A 16,322-nucleotide genomic window follows, 5' to 3' on the forward strand; every position below is an offset into this window, starting at 1 on the left:
TATGAAAGAGATTCTGCAGTTTGCCTTGGTAACCTCTTACAACACTTCTCCATCTGCTGGGGCAGTGTAACACCTTACCTGTGGTGGCTGTGGAATCTCCTGCTTCTCAACACTTTCAATGGTCGATAAACACACGCAGAGTTTATTCTGTACACGCTGGATCCTGCCTCAGTGCTCAGTCTCTAACTACATTTCCTCGGACCACAAAGTACCAAAGCGTGATTCTGTGCAGCTCCTTAATTTAGAAGATGTAACATGTTCATTCAAACACCCATGAAAAGCCCATTACATTAAAAGAAATCACCTTCAGTCTGGTTTTGTTATTAGGCTTCAGTGTTTGGTGCAGTATAAAACTAATGAGGTTTTTGTCCAAAGAAAATCAGAATACAGAGTAACTGCAGGAAAAAAAAAGAAAAAGAGATAACTCACTCCTCCTAACAAAACTGACCTATGTATTCACAAATTGACTGATGACTGATAAGAAAAGCAGAGCAAGAGAAAAATAACCGTTCTGCTGTTTGCATTTCAAGGCATGCTGCAGGAATTACAAAGCCATCCAATTGAAAACACTGACATGTTATCACGATATTTATTAGTTCTTTGTTTATCATATTCCTCTATCTGTCAAAACATCTGCCATATTTAACTGAATCACTACATTATGCTTTTTTTACTGTGCCATTAAAATGGCATATAAGATTTTAGGAGAAATCAAAGCATTAGAGGTATTATAAAAGTACTTGTATGATATGCAATGAACCAAAGAGATTAATGTAAAAAGGAAATATTAAGCTATTTTTAACAGAGTTGCAGGTAAGTAAAATACTGCATATATGTAAAATTAAGACTTTAAGACCTTTTATTTACATACCTTTAAGTCTGTGACTATGAGAACTATTATTCAGTAAAAATATAAGATCAAATGTCCTCAGTTTAAACAATTTATATAAAACTGCAAGGAAAGCTAACTCTGCTATTATCTTAAAGAAGTATGTGATGCAATATTTTAAGTAGAAAGAGAACTGATGTTAGATAAACTTGATGCCAAATATCTTCTTGGTGGCAGAATCCCAGTCTTTCCCAAGTTCAAGTCACTAGCAAACTGATGGAAATTGCCTCTCAACAATTCTTACCCACTTCATTGCTTTCTTGACCAACTCAAAAGCCCAGTGAACACCACTGTGCATAGAAATGAAGTTTTATCACAATGAGATCTTGTAAATCCACCAAAGGAGCATGAAGAAAATTTATTTTAACTATAATTATTTGAAATAGGATATTTTCTATAGTACGATGATGATCCAGCCTGCAAAAAATGTAATCTGATGCACAAAACACCGTAAGTTGAGCCACTCTGTCATTTTAGAATTTTCCACATGGGTAATATGTAGACTCAGAATCATTACTTGCATTTATCTGCACTATTTCAATGACCATAGTGAAGCATACTGCATTTCATAAAGGCAAACCTGACTCCTCCTTTGTGTGTTCAGATATGTTAGAACTCTCTTTTTTTTGGTCTACGCAGCCTGCTTTCAGACAGCAATCAATGCAGTTTTATTTGTATTCCAGATAGAGTAGCCAAAACTATACAACCAACATTTTCCTACTGTCAGGGAGTTTCAAAAGAGGGAGGAAGACTTTGCAGTGCTCTCCTGGCTGTTTCTTTATCCTGTTCCTACATGCCCTGTAAAGTACAAAGTATATAAACCTTCCCACTTTGGCACAATGAATCTGTCGGTGGCTGGGGCAATCCAGATTCACTCGAGGCTGACTCCTTCATGCTTCTTTTAATACCTTTGCCTTTCCTTTATACCAAAAAACTTGCCACCTGATAATTGTTCACTTTGCCCACAACAAAAGGCAATTTCCAGAGGCAGGGACTGTATATTCAAAAGATAATAGAGCACTGGGACATACAGAAGTGAGGGCTGGGGATCCAGCACCAGCATTCCATCACCTGCAGCTAAAGAAAAGGGTGGAAACTGTGCTGTGAAAAATTGTCTGCTCTAATAATTTCAAAGTCTTGTCCACAATATTTTATGGTGTATGCTTGTGAAGAACACCAAACCATAATTATAATTCTAAACAAGGACGCAGGCCAAACGGCACAAATTTCATGAAGGAAAGGTCCGATAGAATTTTTTTCCTAGTTTCTAAAATAAGTTATATTAAAACTGAAAAAGGTTGCCCTTAAAAAAGTTGAGGTAGATGAGTCTCCATCCTTGAAGATATTTAAAACTTGGCTGGGCCAGATCCTGAACAACTTATCCAATATCTGAGTTGGCCCTGCTTTAAGGAAGAGATGACCTCCAGAGGCCACATCCAACCTGAACTCTTAAATTATTCTAATAGGAAGTATAAAGTATTTTTTACTGCTTTCTATGCCTCTCTATTTTTGTATCATATTTTGCAGAGCATTCCTTCCTGCATCCATCTTCTTAAAAGAAACCACGTGCCACCAATATGATTAATACCTTCCATTCCCTTTTCTACAGCCATATCGTGCAGTTCCATCATTGACTCTCCATAATGAAATTAATCTTCTGTATGTTGGGAAGGTTTACATTACTACATTAAATTATAAGATTTTATTTAAAAGCACACCTTGAATCAGATGAATCATCTAGTTTTATCAGTCTTTTGAAAACTATCCCTTTCAATTTCTTTGTGCAGTGTATGAACTGCAGCACAAGAGCAGCCATCAACTGCAGTAGCTTTTCTTTTCCATTTGGGCCTAAGGAAGAACAAAAGGGAAGCAGTATTACTATTTAAATTATTTCTTGACAACAGATTTCTTGACAACTTTCAGCAAAGTACTCTATATCACTTTAAAACATCAGTTGTCCTAATCCTATTTAACTGTTTCACCATACAATCACTACCATCAAGAGTATCCACCGTAGTGTTTTGACGAGCACACTCCTGGCTTTCAAACTTAAACTTGGTAACACTTTGTTGGGATTTCTGCAGTTTGTGTTTGCTTGGGTTCTAGTCTACTTTGATTTTAATGCACACAATAATGGGAAACTTGTAAGATTTTTGTCCTCTGATGAAGCATTGTGCCCTCTAATAATTTAGAAAGAAGGGACTACCTTTTTTCCTCCCAGGTTTTCTGGTCTGATGCCAGCAAAGAGCATCAATTGACAAAATCCAACAGCAAAGCGTGTATAGGTAGAGTGCACACTAAATGCTACCAGACAGTGTGTGTGTGGGGAAGAATTATATAAATATCATAGAATCACAGAATCACAGAATGTCAAGGATTGGAAGGGACCTCGGAAGATCATCCAGTCCAATCCCCCTGCCAGAGCAGGAACACCCAGATGAGGTTACACAGGAAGGTGTCCAGGCAGGTTTATGAATGTCTCCAGAGAAGGAGACTCCACAACCTCCCTGGGCAGCCTGTTCCAGTGTCTGTCACCCTCACTGAGAAGAAGTTTCTTCTCAAATTTAAGTGGAACCTCTTGTGTTCCAGTTTGAACCCATTGCCCCTTGTCCTATCATTGGTTGTCACCGAGAAGAGCCTGGCTCCATCCTCGTGAACACTCACCCTTTACATATTTATAAACATTAATGGGGTCACCCCTCAGTCTCCTCCAAGCTAAAGAGCCCCAGCTCCCTCAGCCTTTCCTCATAAGGGAGATGCTCCACTCCCTTCATCATCTTTGTTGCTCTGCGCTGGACTCTCTCCAGCAGTTCCCTGTCCTTCTGGAACTGAGGGGCCCAGAACTGGACACAATATTCCAGATGAGGTCTCACCAGGGCAGAGTAGAGGGGAAGGAGAACCTCTCTGGACCTACTAACCACCCCCCTTCTAATACACCCCAGGATGCCATTGGCCTTCTTGGCCACAAGGGCACAGTGCTGGCTCATGGTCATCCTGCTGTCCAGCAGGACCCCCAGGTCCCTTTCCCCTACACTGCTCTCAAATAGGCCATTCCCCAACCTATACTGGAACCTGGGGTTGTTCCTGCCCAGATGCAAGACTCTGCACTTGCCCTTGTTATATTTCATTAAATTTTTCCCCGCCCAAATATTATTCATATTATTTGAAATCTGAAAAGCAGAAGGGGTCTCTGCCTCACTCCTAGGAGAGACTTTTCCTCTCTTTTTTTCTTTAGTAGATATTAATACAGCAGACACAATAACTGAGATAAAAGAACCTCTATTGCTACTTTAAGTATCTCACATCCTCCACATATTTCTCTGGAAGATGTGCTTAGTAATCAGGACACTATATTGTGAGAGAAGCTCAGAAGAAATTGTATTATTAAAATCAGGCACTTTTGAAAACTTTAAGTGAAGAGATCCATTTAAATTCTGAGCATATCTTACTGAGAGTTCCACTAGACATATGAAGTTATAAAACATACAGATAAGAAATATAATACAGTGCTGCTTTTAAATGACAGAAAAGTATTTACCAAGTGACTGGATGCCTTTTCTAACAAGAAAATTGTTAATTAAATGATCAACATCAAATTTTGAGATTTTTTCCCAACTGTGGACTGAGATTCCAAGAGCCATCCTATGGAACAAAGAAAGATATGGATAAGCCAAAGATTCAGGACACTGAAAATGTATTTGGCAAGAAGAAAAAGGACAGAGGAGAATTATTTAAAACATTTTTTAAAAAGCTTACAGAAACACAAAAACTGAAATCCACATAATCAATTTAGGTGATTCAAATAATAAACTTCAAAAACCTTTCATATACCATCAAACGTCTGTAATTGATCCGGAATGTTGTAGTTAGCCTACCTTGTAAAAACCCCTCAAGCAGTAAGAACAGTCACTTTGAAATCACTCCCATATGCACAGTGTCAACAATATCCTTTTCAAATGTATTTCAAATTCCTTCTGAAAATTATTTTTAAAAGTACTAAGAAATAAGCATTCCTGTTACTCGACAGGAACCATAAAGGATCCTTCTCCTCTGCTGAGAATGCAAAGTCTCTATAAAATTATTCATTTCACCATATATGTTGTTAAAGGCAGTATTAACAAAACTAATCCTATTTTATCTGACTTTCCCTGCCAAAAAGTAGACAACTCTCATGTATAAAATAATCTGTCAAATTGCTACCCTCAGGTCAGATGGAAGGCAGGCTTTCAACAGGATGTTCAAGTACTTATTCTTCAATATTAAATACTTTTGAAACTCTACCTGTTCTTGCAGCTTTATGTCCTAGAAAATTGTAACTGTAGACACAAATTTATAACCATTTACAGACTCATTTAAGGTAATTTAGAAGATAATCTATGATTTTAAATGGATGCTTAGATAGTAATTATCCAAATTATGTAAAAAGTGCAGAATATTAAGTTTAATTAGTGCAAAAAACCATGAGAAACTTTTTAAAAATTCAACAACTGGCAATTCTGCTGAAAAAGAAGAAATCTTGAACTGCACTTTGGGACTTAATTCCCATAAGAGTCAATCACAAGTCTACTACTCTACTCCCCATTGTATCCATGTGGCACATAGTTTTGGTTCAGTGTTTAGAAATTATTTGTTTAAAGTGTTCTGCCAAAAATACAGGAAAATATATGTATCTTCTTGATGCTGAGGTTGGCTATACTTTCCTGCTTTCACATACAAACTTTATACATAAAGTTAATTACACAGAGAATTAAGCATGCTTTTAAAAATAGCAAGACTAAGTCACAAGGATGCAAATACGGAGTGGACTGTGCTGCACAAAGGAACATGAAGCTGGGCAGTTGGAACTCACTGCATCTGGTGTACAGGGTGTGCTCCCAGCAAAAGGGAATTCAGAAAACCACCACGCTCTCCACTGAGGGTGTCCCATGGTGGCTTCTTCACTTAGATCACGTAATACTCTTGAAAACCTCCTTCTGTTTATTACTTACAGATATTGACTGTGACCCACAAGATGTGGACAGGCTGGAGAAGGTCCAGAGAAGGGCCACAAAGATGATCAAAGGACTGAGAAGCTGTTGTGTGAGGAAAGGCTGAGAGAAGTGGGTTTGTTCAGACTTGAGAAGGCTTAGGGGAGACCTTGTCACCATGTTCCAGTATTTAAAAGGTGGCTACAAAGAAGATGGAGGCTCCCTTTTTACAAGGAGTCACATGGAAAAGACGAGGCGTAATGGGTACAAGTTACTCCTGGGGAGATTTTGACTGGACATACCTTCAATACCGTGTTCAGTTTGGGCCCCTCACCACAGGAAAGACATTGAGGTGCTGGAGAGAGCTCAGAGAAGGGCAATGAAGCTGCTGAGGGGCCTGGAGCACAAGTCTGATGGGGAGCAGCTGAGGGAGCTGGGGCTGTTTAGCCTGGAGAAAAGGAGGCTGAGGGGAGACAGCAGCACAAAACCAGCAAACTCAAAATATGAAATCTAACCTGTGCCAACTCGAGTCAACTTTCTAAGTCTTGCAGGAGCAAATATATCCTCAGAGACAGAGGCTTTCTACCAATCACAGCATTCCTAAGTTTGGGTTCACGTTGCTTTATGACAAGGATGGTTACAGTTACCTTATAATAAAAGACAAGAAATGACAAAGAGAACAATCGTAAACTTACTGAAGCCTCTCGTGTGACTACTAGGCCCTAGGCACAGAACTCTTGTTTCAAAACAAGAAGATGCTATTTTAAGATTGTATTTTGACAAACCTGTGTGTTTTCATTTAATGCTTTGTCCTGTTGTGATGGTGACACAGAAACAGGCACATGAAAGGTGATACAATCATGCCAAAATTTCAGTTCAGTGATGTAGGTGATTTTGATCACAGTTGTAGAATTTGGAGATATGTTTCCAACACTTATTACAAAAAAAATCCCCCAAAAAACCCCAAACCAAAACGCACAAACTACCTTTAATGACATCCTTAAAGCCCATGTTTTCCAAAACAATAAGTTAATTGGTGTTTAGGCACATTGAAACCAACTGTTAACCCAGAAACTACTATTTGGTTTTGGTGAAGTGTAAGGAAAAATAGGACTATGATAGGAAATATCAAACGTTCGATAATTTCTTAATTTCTGGCAAAAACTGATCAATAGTAACTGAATAAATCAATATTTTACCAAAAAAAAGGAACCACCTGAAAGAGAAATAGCTGTTTGACGTAAGTCATAGCACATATTTAAAGACCAATAGTTGATTTTAGAAGTATCAAATGTCCAAGCAAGTTCTAGTAAAAAGGAGCTTCCCAACAAAGACGTGATTCAGCAAAGAACTGGACAACTGCAAAATTTTCAAATAGGTACTAAACCACAATATCCAACATACTGGTGCATCCTGGTCCATTAGATAAGCCCCAGCACCCTGACTGATAGATTTCCGATATTACCTATGTGCTTGTTTCTTTTCTTCAACCTACGAAAGATTGTTCCAAAATAAGCCATTTCATCTCTATAGACAGAAAACTTAACCAATATTTTCTTGAATGACATGATTACCTGAAATCCAGTCAAATGGTGGCAACAAAGGACATGAGAGAAACCAAAATGAGTATTGCACACCTTCATTATTAATTTAGTGCTTTCAGATCTTGAGATTGAAGGAGCTACATGAAAGTACAAAAACATTTTACCTCTCCAATGACATGTTTTCCATTGATAAAAGCTTCAAATCCACAAACAGCAGATATGTCATCCAAAGGGAAGACATATTTAGCTTCAACTGGTTTACTGTTTTGATTAGTGTAGGTCTGAAACATTACTACCTGAAATGAATATTTTTTGCGTAACTGTAATGTTAATATGTGATTAAAGCATGAATACATTAAGTGTAACAGCAGAACTGCTTTGCACCACAAAATGTTAACAGGTGTGCTGCAACTGGAACTACTTGTACCTTAGTAACGAAGGTGTAACGTTCGTCAGTGCTTGACAAATACATATCTCCAGAAACAAGCAAGGAGCTGTAGAACTTTTAATCTCTAACTCATTAATCTCATGTCTTCCAGAAGAGTAAGCCATGACCTTCCAAAGGTTATCTGATATACTGGCAGAGCTGGAGCCGTCAAGCTGTTGCCTACACAAGAAGTCACCACTGCAGTATGTCCATAATAGTGTCAAGCTGTAAGGACTGAACAAGAAGGAAGAGTAAACCTCCACAAAAACTTGGTCTATTTTTACAATAAACTAAAAGAGATGTTTTGAAAAGTCTATGTTACTTCTATATGTATAGTATCAGTCATCTAATGACAGAATTTCTGTCTCTGAGGTGGCAGATTGCATCTGACTTTCTTCCCACATCCGCTCTTCTATTTACTTCCCATGTGTCATCACGAAACTCTAGCAATTCCTCATTGCCCTTTGCTGCCATTTGTATTGCCCCTTGTCATCTGATAATTTCTGGTTTATGCTCTGTACCCTCAGACTCTTGCTTTGATGGACTGGGTCATAGAACAGACGCCACAGGATAGTAATTCATTCCATAAGAAACCAGACAAAAAAGCCCAAACCAGACCAACCAAACAAAAAACCGCCCAAAATCCCTCATGAGAACAGTTGTTCAAAGGAATCAGACAGATCCGACTACAGTTGTGTCAGAATAGTTCAAGCACAGACTTATTTGCAGTCAGTTCTTTCAAACCCTTTTCTCCTGTTTTCCTCTGCTTGCTTTCTTAAAGGTTTGGCAAAAACATAGAAAAAACCCCATTATTTACTTTCATGAAGCTACTTTGGCACTGGAAATCCCTGAATACACATCGTTGTGGGGAGACACACATGACAGAACTCAAGAAAGCCACAGCTTTGGCGTGATGGAGACTGCTTCGGGGAGGATGCAGCTGGAGGGGGAGGAGATCACAGAATTATGCTCCAGGACTGGAAAAGACCTGTAACTTGACAGAATGTGTTCTTAGGGCACATGTACTAAAAAACAAGGTGGACCCTTACTCTAGCCTGCTTAGCTAATTTTTATTAGTTAATTTTCAGGTTAGAATAGTAAGTTCTTTTATATTGATTGATATTTTACTTGTGAAAGCTAATTTAGGTTGTCTAACCAAAGTCAAAACCAAAATACAGATACATTTCCATAAACTTTTAATCATCCTAGGTATTTCTCACTGGTTTATAATTCAACTGGCAAAGAGGTTGCCAAGAAGGTCTTTTGAAGGGAACAGAATGTGTACACTATGGCAGAAGGTTTCTCTACAATGGTGACTTGATTAAACATAGGCAGAAAATAGACTTTAAAATAATGCCAAGCCTTTCACTGTCCAAAGAGCTTTTGGCATTTGTTTGACTATACACCTTTAAGAACTCTTTCCACCCAGTTTCAGGACTTTCCTTCATTTAGAGATTGAATTGCCCACCGCCCCCAACATTTTTTTTTTTTTGCAATTAACTAAATAGCATTTTGACTAAAACACTCTTTAACAAACAGATTAATTTTTCTGGGCTGAGTTATGGAAAAGGACAATACATAGCATACTCTACCTGTGCTACAAAGTCTGTTGTCCTTGCCTTGATATAAACACCTTCTAGAGGGACAGGATTTCCCAACCTGTCCTGAAGACCAGTTCTTACAGGATTTGAAAGATTTGCATTTGGTAATGCATAGCCTAAACAGTTTACGAAAGATTTAAAAGATAATTTTTGAAATACACATTCAGGAATGATTGAAACTAATCCTAAATCAACACCCATGTTTATTTGTGCAATTCACAACACAAAAGTAGCACCCAGATTCTGTTATGAATACCGGAGTTGTATTGCTGAGCTGTAAGCCGGTTGTCTAAGGGATCCTGAGCTCATGATAGTTCTTTAAGGTCTTAGAAGGTCTTAGTTTAGAACTTTGCGTTTGAATTATTTAAAGACCATCTGATGATTTATGCAAAAGTGCATCCCATGCTTCTCTTGAAACACACTGTCACAGGAGGAGTTGCAACTGCTGTTGGTAATTATGCCTATAGGAAATCCATTAAACAGATGCTACACAGATGCCACATGGTAATCACTAATTCAGCAACATCCGCAAATACACTACCAATTATTTTTCATTATGGTCTCTTTATACAAGTACTCTAAAAAGTGTTCTAATAAATACTTGGGAAACTCTGGAAGCAAGTCAATACACAAATAGAAAACATTTCTTACTCTCTTGCTGTAAATAACATTGTGACTGGCTCATTGTTATCTTGCTCCAGTCCCATCCCAATTGCAGGCTGACATGGTTTTATTTGATCTTCAGCAAGGCAAAACTTAACAACATATCTAATTTTAACCTGACAGCTTTTATACGCAACAAATTCATCATCCTGATCGAAACAAAGAACCCATAACAACAAAGCTGTAGATAATATCTAAAACAATGCAAATTGATTAAGAGGTGAACTTAAATGACACATCATTTTTGAAAAAGAATAAGAACCTGACAGCTTTTATTTTCACTCCCCTAATCTCTCTCTTTCACTACGACTTGCATCTCTTATCTTCTTACTTTGTATTCTCCACACTCCTTATATTTTCTCTTCTCCACAAAGCACAATCATTCCTCAAATGAACTAAGAACAAAAAAAAGTAAAAAAGTTGTGTGCCTGGAAAGCAACTGTATCTGCTAGTGTGCCACAGCAGTTGTCACCCCTGCCGTACAGAACCAAACCAAGGATTTTTATCAGCTGGATTCATTTACAGAGCAATGAACCTTCCACTGTAGTGATTTCTTATTCCACACAAAGTAAAATATCGCTTCCAAATATCAATTTAAATTGTCATAATGGTTCAGTTATAATGAAGTATAATATTTACATCTGTTAAGTATTATTTTCTTGCACAAATTCTTTACAAACAGGAATTTAGAGACTTAGAAGTTTTACACACACTTTACAGGCTGCAAGACAGGCAAAAGTGACTTCGCACATTACTGTCTAGTGATTTAGTGTCTGGATGGAAATGCAGGTTACATTCATTCTGTTATCTATCGGTGATATAATAAATCCAAAATTTGGTGCCTTTTCAAGTGCCCAGTACTGTAGGAGCAGTACCTCAAAGTCCAAAGAGATGTCTGCTGTTTATGGACTCCATGCACACTGTCGTAAGCTGATGGTGCATTATTTAACGAATAATCTTGTTCATACAAATCTAAGGATCCAAGTGCCACATCATAAACTGCCAGGAGGTGTGTTCCCTCCATTTCACTGGGTGAAATATACTTAATACTAATACTATATGTAAAGAAAGATCATACACATTGTATTAAAATTTATATTAATGTACACATCATAGGAGTTTAAGGATACACAAATATTTCTGAACAGATGGACAGGAATAAACTTTATAAATTAAATTACCTTAAAAGTATTAAGCATTATATCTACTTAATTTGAAAAATAAAAAGAATATGCAAAGGATTGTTGTTATTCAGACCTAACAGAATCTGAAGTAAATGCCACTGCCCAGTTTCCCAAAGTCAGTTCTCTCCAGGCCATGATCTTCAACCACCGCTTTTGGCATTAGGAGTCATCTAGAAAAAAAGGTCACACAATGAATGAACTAAAAAATAATTTCTGTGTGTAGCATGTGGGTTAATAAATACCATGCAATTACAAACCACAGACAATTAAAATACAGTTTACAGAAACCATCCATAGACACTTAAGGAAAATAAAGTCTATTCATCAAAAAAATAAGTCCCAAAGTCATGCTAATCACCAAGACACTGATTACATAAGCAATAAAGACTTGTTACAGCTTTTCTTTATTTGGCAGAAAACCAATGCATTTTCCAGATTCACTGCCAAACATTCAAAATAACTTTTTGGTTATTAGATGAGTAGCTCTACATGTCTAGCAACTGTGCTGTATTCAATTTCAAAAAACTGTAGGAAAGTTTTGTACATAAAAAAAAGTATGAGTTTTAAAAGTAGAATGCCAGGGAATGCATACTTGGAAACTTTTCCAATGTTTGACTTGCAAACCCATTAAGTGCAGAGATACCATCCTTAGACTGTTTATGAGACATCTGACTTATTACTGATTGATGCCCACAGAAAACATTTCATATATGAAGAATGCAAAAAGACAATATTTAAATAAGTTCAACAGTTTTGTAAATTACAATTAAAATCCACAGTATGAGGAAAAAAGAATGCTAATATGACTTTTGAGGTATTTTAATTCTGATGGTGTTACATATCAGATATGTTTTTTAAAATATCCTTAAATTTTCAGTGGCTGATATTCACTGTATACATGCTATGATGAGGGTTTAAATGTGTCAGGATTTTTAAGGAGAAACTGAAAATGTGTTTTCAAGCTTAAAGTAATACGAAATTACCTTATTTGACATTTTAGGATCTAAATTCAAAGATGTGACAATAAAACCCCATGTAACCATGTGCAGCTCAGAGTCTGTAAGCATATAAATTATTGCCAGCAAATTTATCTTGTACTAAAAATTATTTTACTGAGAAGACTCAGAGACCTCACTGTCTTGGCTGAACTGGAGGTAGCAACTCCCAATCAAGAAAGACTTCCCAATTAAGAAATACACTCAAGAGGAGGAAAACTTGGGCTGCAGTCCCACCTCCAGCAAGATTTATGCATTTTATACACAGTAGTTACTGGACAGAGCTATCACCAAGATTCTTGTCCTTCCCTTCTTGTGATTACACCAAACGAAAGATTCAGATTCTCTCTTAACCTCTTCTTACCTTTATCGTTGCCAGCTGAATGCTCTACTTCACTGTTGTGTAAAGGTCTGAGTGGAGAACAGTGTGTCTACCCCCTTCCTGCTACTTCTGCACACTTGCTCGGAATATACTTCCTCAGGGGATAGGTTCCAGACTAAGGACTAAGTTGATTAACAGTGTAAAGACAGTGAGACCCTATGAAATACCCAAAAGATAATGTTAGAATTCCTCATTGTCACACAGTGAGGAATCTCCGGATTTACAAAGTAACTGAGAAGGGGACTTAAGGATCACAATTTTAGATTTAGATACTGAAAATAGGTAGTACCTGGAAAGTAAAAGCACAAAGTCTCATGTACAAATCAAACCTTCAGGCTTTCAAGATTCAATGAGCTTCATTCAAGTTCTTAATACTAAAATAATATTGGTAAATTAGACCTAGCCTCTTCTATAACATCAAAGACTAAACTCTGTGGTTTCTTTTGTTGACAGTTAGAGATATAGAGGCTAATTCGTCCCTTATTCCTAACTTTCACAGTAGGAGATATAGATGTAGTCATACCCTTCAGCATCAGGAATTTTAGTGTAACTTCTAGTATATTCCCACATAGTAATTAAATACCTACCCTATGACTGAGCAGCAGTGTCTAAAAGTGAAGACTGCATTTTGTTACTAGATTTAAGAGTATTTGAGCTGGTTTTGTTCCTTTAACTCAGTAATTAGAAATAGTTATAACAATACTGTTTCCCTATCAACTCAGAGCAGCCTCAGTTATCTTGATTTTCAGCTCTCCCAAGAATTTTCATGAGAGAAAAAGATGCTCAGCACTTCTAAAAACAACAAATCGAACTGGATTGCAAAATCCCGTGTGAGACAAGAAAAGAAAAAAAGTTGTGATGATAAACAGAGCTTCAACCAGACAATCATAAAGCTTGAACCATACCGTCATAATACCTGCTGAGTTGGTAGAAGCTTTGCATGTATCAGGGAGCTGGACTGTATGTGCAAACTGAAATGGAAAACTGTGAAATGCATTCTGTTGAAATTAACCAAAACTTTCAGGTTACTGTCATTTTTTTCCAGTGGAATCAAATAAAGACAGTCATTGGAGTAGCTTTTTTGTTATTTTTACTATTTTATCCACATTTCCAACTTGAAGTCTTATTTAAAGTTTCATTAAAAGAAAAAATATTAATGGAAAGACTTCATAGAATGGAACTAATATTTCTCTCCTGAAAAATTCTAAGTTTTCTATCAACTTTATTTCCAGTTTCTGTGGTTGCTGATTTCTTAAAAGCTGGTTCTAAATATTCATCTTCTAAAACATTCTTTCCCTAAGTAACTGACAGATGAATAAAATATGCCCAATATACCTACCCTGTCTGTCTGGCCTTTGGTCAGAAGTGTCATCTTGTGATTTATCAACCTTATACATCAATCTGAAAAAACTTCCCCTTTGCAACTGATGTCCAAATGAAATCTGCACATAAAACAGGGAGCTGATACTTCTGAATATTTTTTAGACCAGGACAGCTGAGGACATCAGCAGTATACACAAGAACATGTGTACTCTGAAGCACAGGTCACAATTACAGTTGCAATGGAAACATTTTAAAACAGACCTTTTTGGACCATATTCTAATTGAAACATTTGATTTAGAAACATGGTACATCTGCACTTCATCCACGGCCAGCAGAGAGAGCAGGACCCTTTCAGGTAACAGTTCAGCTCAACTAAAATATGGATATCGTCAGAGTGTGTCTACTTTTCTACAGTAACTATGAAGATATGAAGGTGACCAAGTGCCCAATGTTCTGTAGAGCCTTTAGCAGCACATAGGAGGTCCAATAATGCACCAAGTTCTGTTGTGGCCAATATGGTACAAACTCAAAGCTGTTTGGGGCAAGAGTGTCCAAAAAAAAAAAAAGCTGGGTAGAACACTGAAGAATAATAATAATAAGCTTTGGTAGCCTTATAAAAAAATAATACATTGTTTTACTGGAATCATATATATGCTGAAAGTTAACACTTTCTGCATAGTTAGGACAAAATAAAAATGTTTAAAGAAGTCAAATAAAATGAAATGGTGAGAAGTAAGCGGCAGTGGATTTTGCATTTCGAACAGTTAACATTAAGCATTCAAGAACTGATGGACACAGATAAATGAAAAGTTATGACATCAGAATGAAATCAGATCTACTTTACTTGGAAACATTATGATAAATGCATCTACTTTTATTTGTTACATATGACATAAGTGCAGCTTTAAAAATATGAGCTCTATCCTGATGCAGCAGCACTGAGCCCAGATTTGTTCTGAGATTCTTTTTAATCTTTAACCATAATGTAACTTCTGAAGCTTGAGTAAGATTTACCCTGAACAGGTTGGCCACTTGTTAGCTATTCTCAGCATCCTAGAGCTCACAAATTTCAGGTTTTGAAATATAAAGATGATTCAAAATACACATTTCAATTAATGCGTATTTGTACTGCATTAACTCTTAGTATATTTGCTATTTTCAATTTTTTTTTTTAGCAAATCTTTTTTTAAAGCTTATTGGCTTTATGAGGCATGGCCTTGACTTTTTTTCCCCTCCAAATTGTATTTGGAGATCAGCAGTTTGACTGGATAAATGTGAGCCCTGTGGAACTACAGAAAGTAGCAGCGGAAATTAAAACAATTAGTACGCAACCAAAAGGGTTGCCCCAGGTTTGTACAACCTAGAACTCGGTTTTGTACCCGCCCACAGCAGCTGCCAAAACAGGTCACAGCCTGCGATGCGCCACAAGTTTTTGGAGCATGGTGCTGTGCCATTTACTGGAGTCCAGGGGAAAACGTTAATTTCCCTCAGTAAGACAGAGCATGCATAAAGCGCAATATGCCAGAAAGTCACGGGATGCTTTCTGCCCATTTATCTTCCCGTTCCTCCCTCACTGCAGCTATTTAAAGATTAAAAGGGTATAAGCAGCCGCAATAAAAGCACGCCACATGCCCAGAGCCTCAGCCCTGCCTCCCGAAGGGCCTGCGGACAGCTCACCAACGGGGATCTCCTCACGCCACGACGGGACACAGCGCGGACAGGCCCGGAGAAACCCCGGCTGCCCACAGAGCCACCAGCAGCGACGCAGGAGGGGCCCGGGAGCCGCCTCCACCTGCGGGCCGTCCTCAGGAGCGAGGGGCAGAACCCAGCCGCCTGAAGGCAACCCCTCCGCCTCGATCCCCACCGCCTCTTCCCGCCCTGACGGCCCGGGCAGGCACTGGGCCAGTGGCGATTGCCGCCGCGCTACTCCGGGGCTGCTGCCCGTCAACGGCCCTTCCGCCGCGGAGGCTCCTGGGAGCTGTAGTTCGAGCGCCGCAGCGCGGCCTCGCAGCGGGGCGGGGGAGGCGGCGGCTCGGGACTACAACTCCCGGCATGCCCGGCGCTGGGGCGGCGCCCAGCCTGTGGCGCCGGGAGGCTGTGCGATGGCGGCAGGTTTGTAATACAAGAGACGGGGGTGGCGGCTGGAGCCGAGTGTTGCTGTGGAAGCGGCCTGAGGAGCGACGCTGATGCTGCCGCCCCTGTACCTGTGAGGGGCTCCGGACCGGAGCTGTCGCGGTGCGGGCGCCTCGGGGAGCGGCGGGAGCTGGGGGTGTCCGTGTCCGTGTGGGGAGGCACCGGGCCCGGCCCCTCGGCTGCGCTGAGCGCGGCTGTGCTTGTCTCCCCACC

The 16,322-nt window shown here is 38.8% G+C and overlaps 2 long non-coding RNA genes across 2 annotated transcripts; both read right to left on the bottom strand.

The window, feature by feature from the left end:
• Window positions 1-2,396: 2,396 nt before the first annotated feature.
• LOC135998455 (uncharacterized) lies at window positions 2,397-6,532 on the bottom strand. Its single transcript, XR_010607534.1, has 3 exons — window positions 6,372-6,532; window positions 4,428-4,531; window positions 2,397-2,737 (listed from the first exon to the last, which is right to left on the bottom strand). It is a non-coding gene; the product is annotated as an uncharacterized LOC135998455 (long non-coding RNA).
• A 3,098-nt stretch (window positions 6,533-9,630) lies between these two features.
• Window positions 9,631-15,907, bottom strand: LOC135998448 (uncharacterized). The gene is made up of 3 exons (XR_010607533.1): window positions 15,654-15,907; window positions 12,635-12,808; window positions 9,631-11,445 (listed from the first exon to the last, which is right to left on the bottom strand). It is a non-coding gene; the product is annotated as an uncharacterized LOC135998448 (long non-coding RNA).
• Window positions 15,908-16,322: the final 415 nt, after the last annotated feature.

The sequence above is a fragment of the Caloenas nicobarica genome, chromosome 1, assembly GCF_036013445.1.
Source record: "Caloenas nicobarica isolate bCalNic1 chromosome 1, bCalNic1.hap1, whole genome shotgun sequence".
In the NCBI taxonomy this organism is placed as follows: Eukaryota; Metazoa; Chordata; class Aves; order Columbiformes; family Columbidae; genus Caloenas; species Caloenas nicobarica.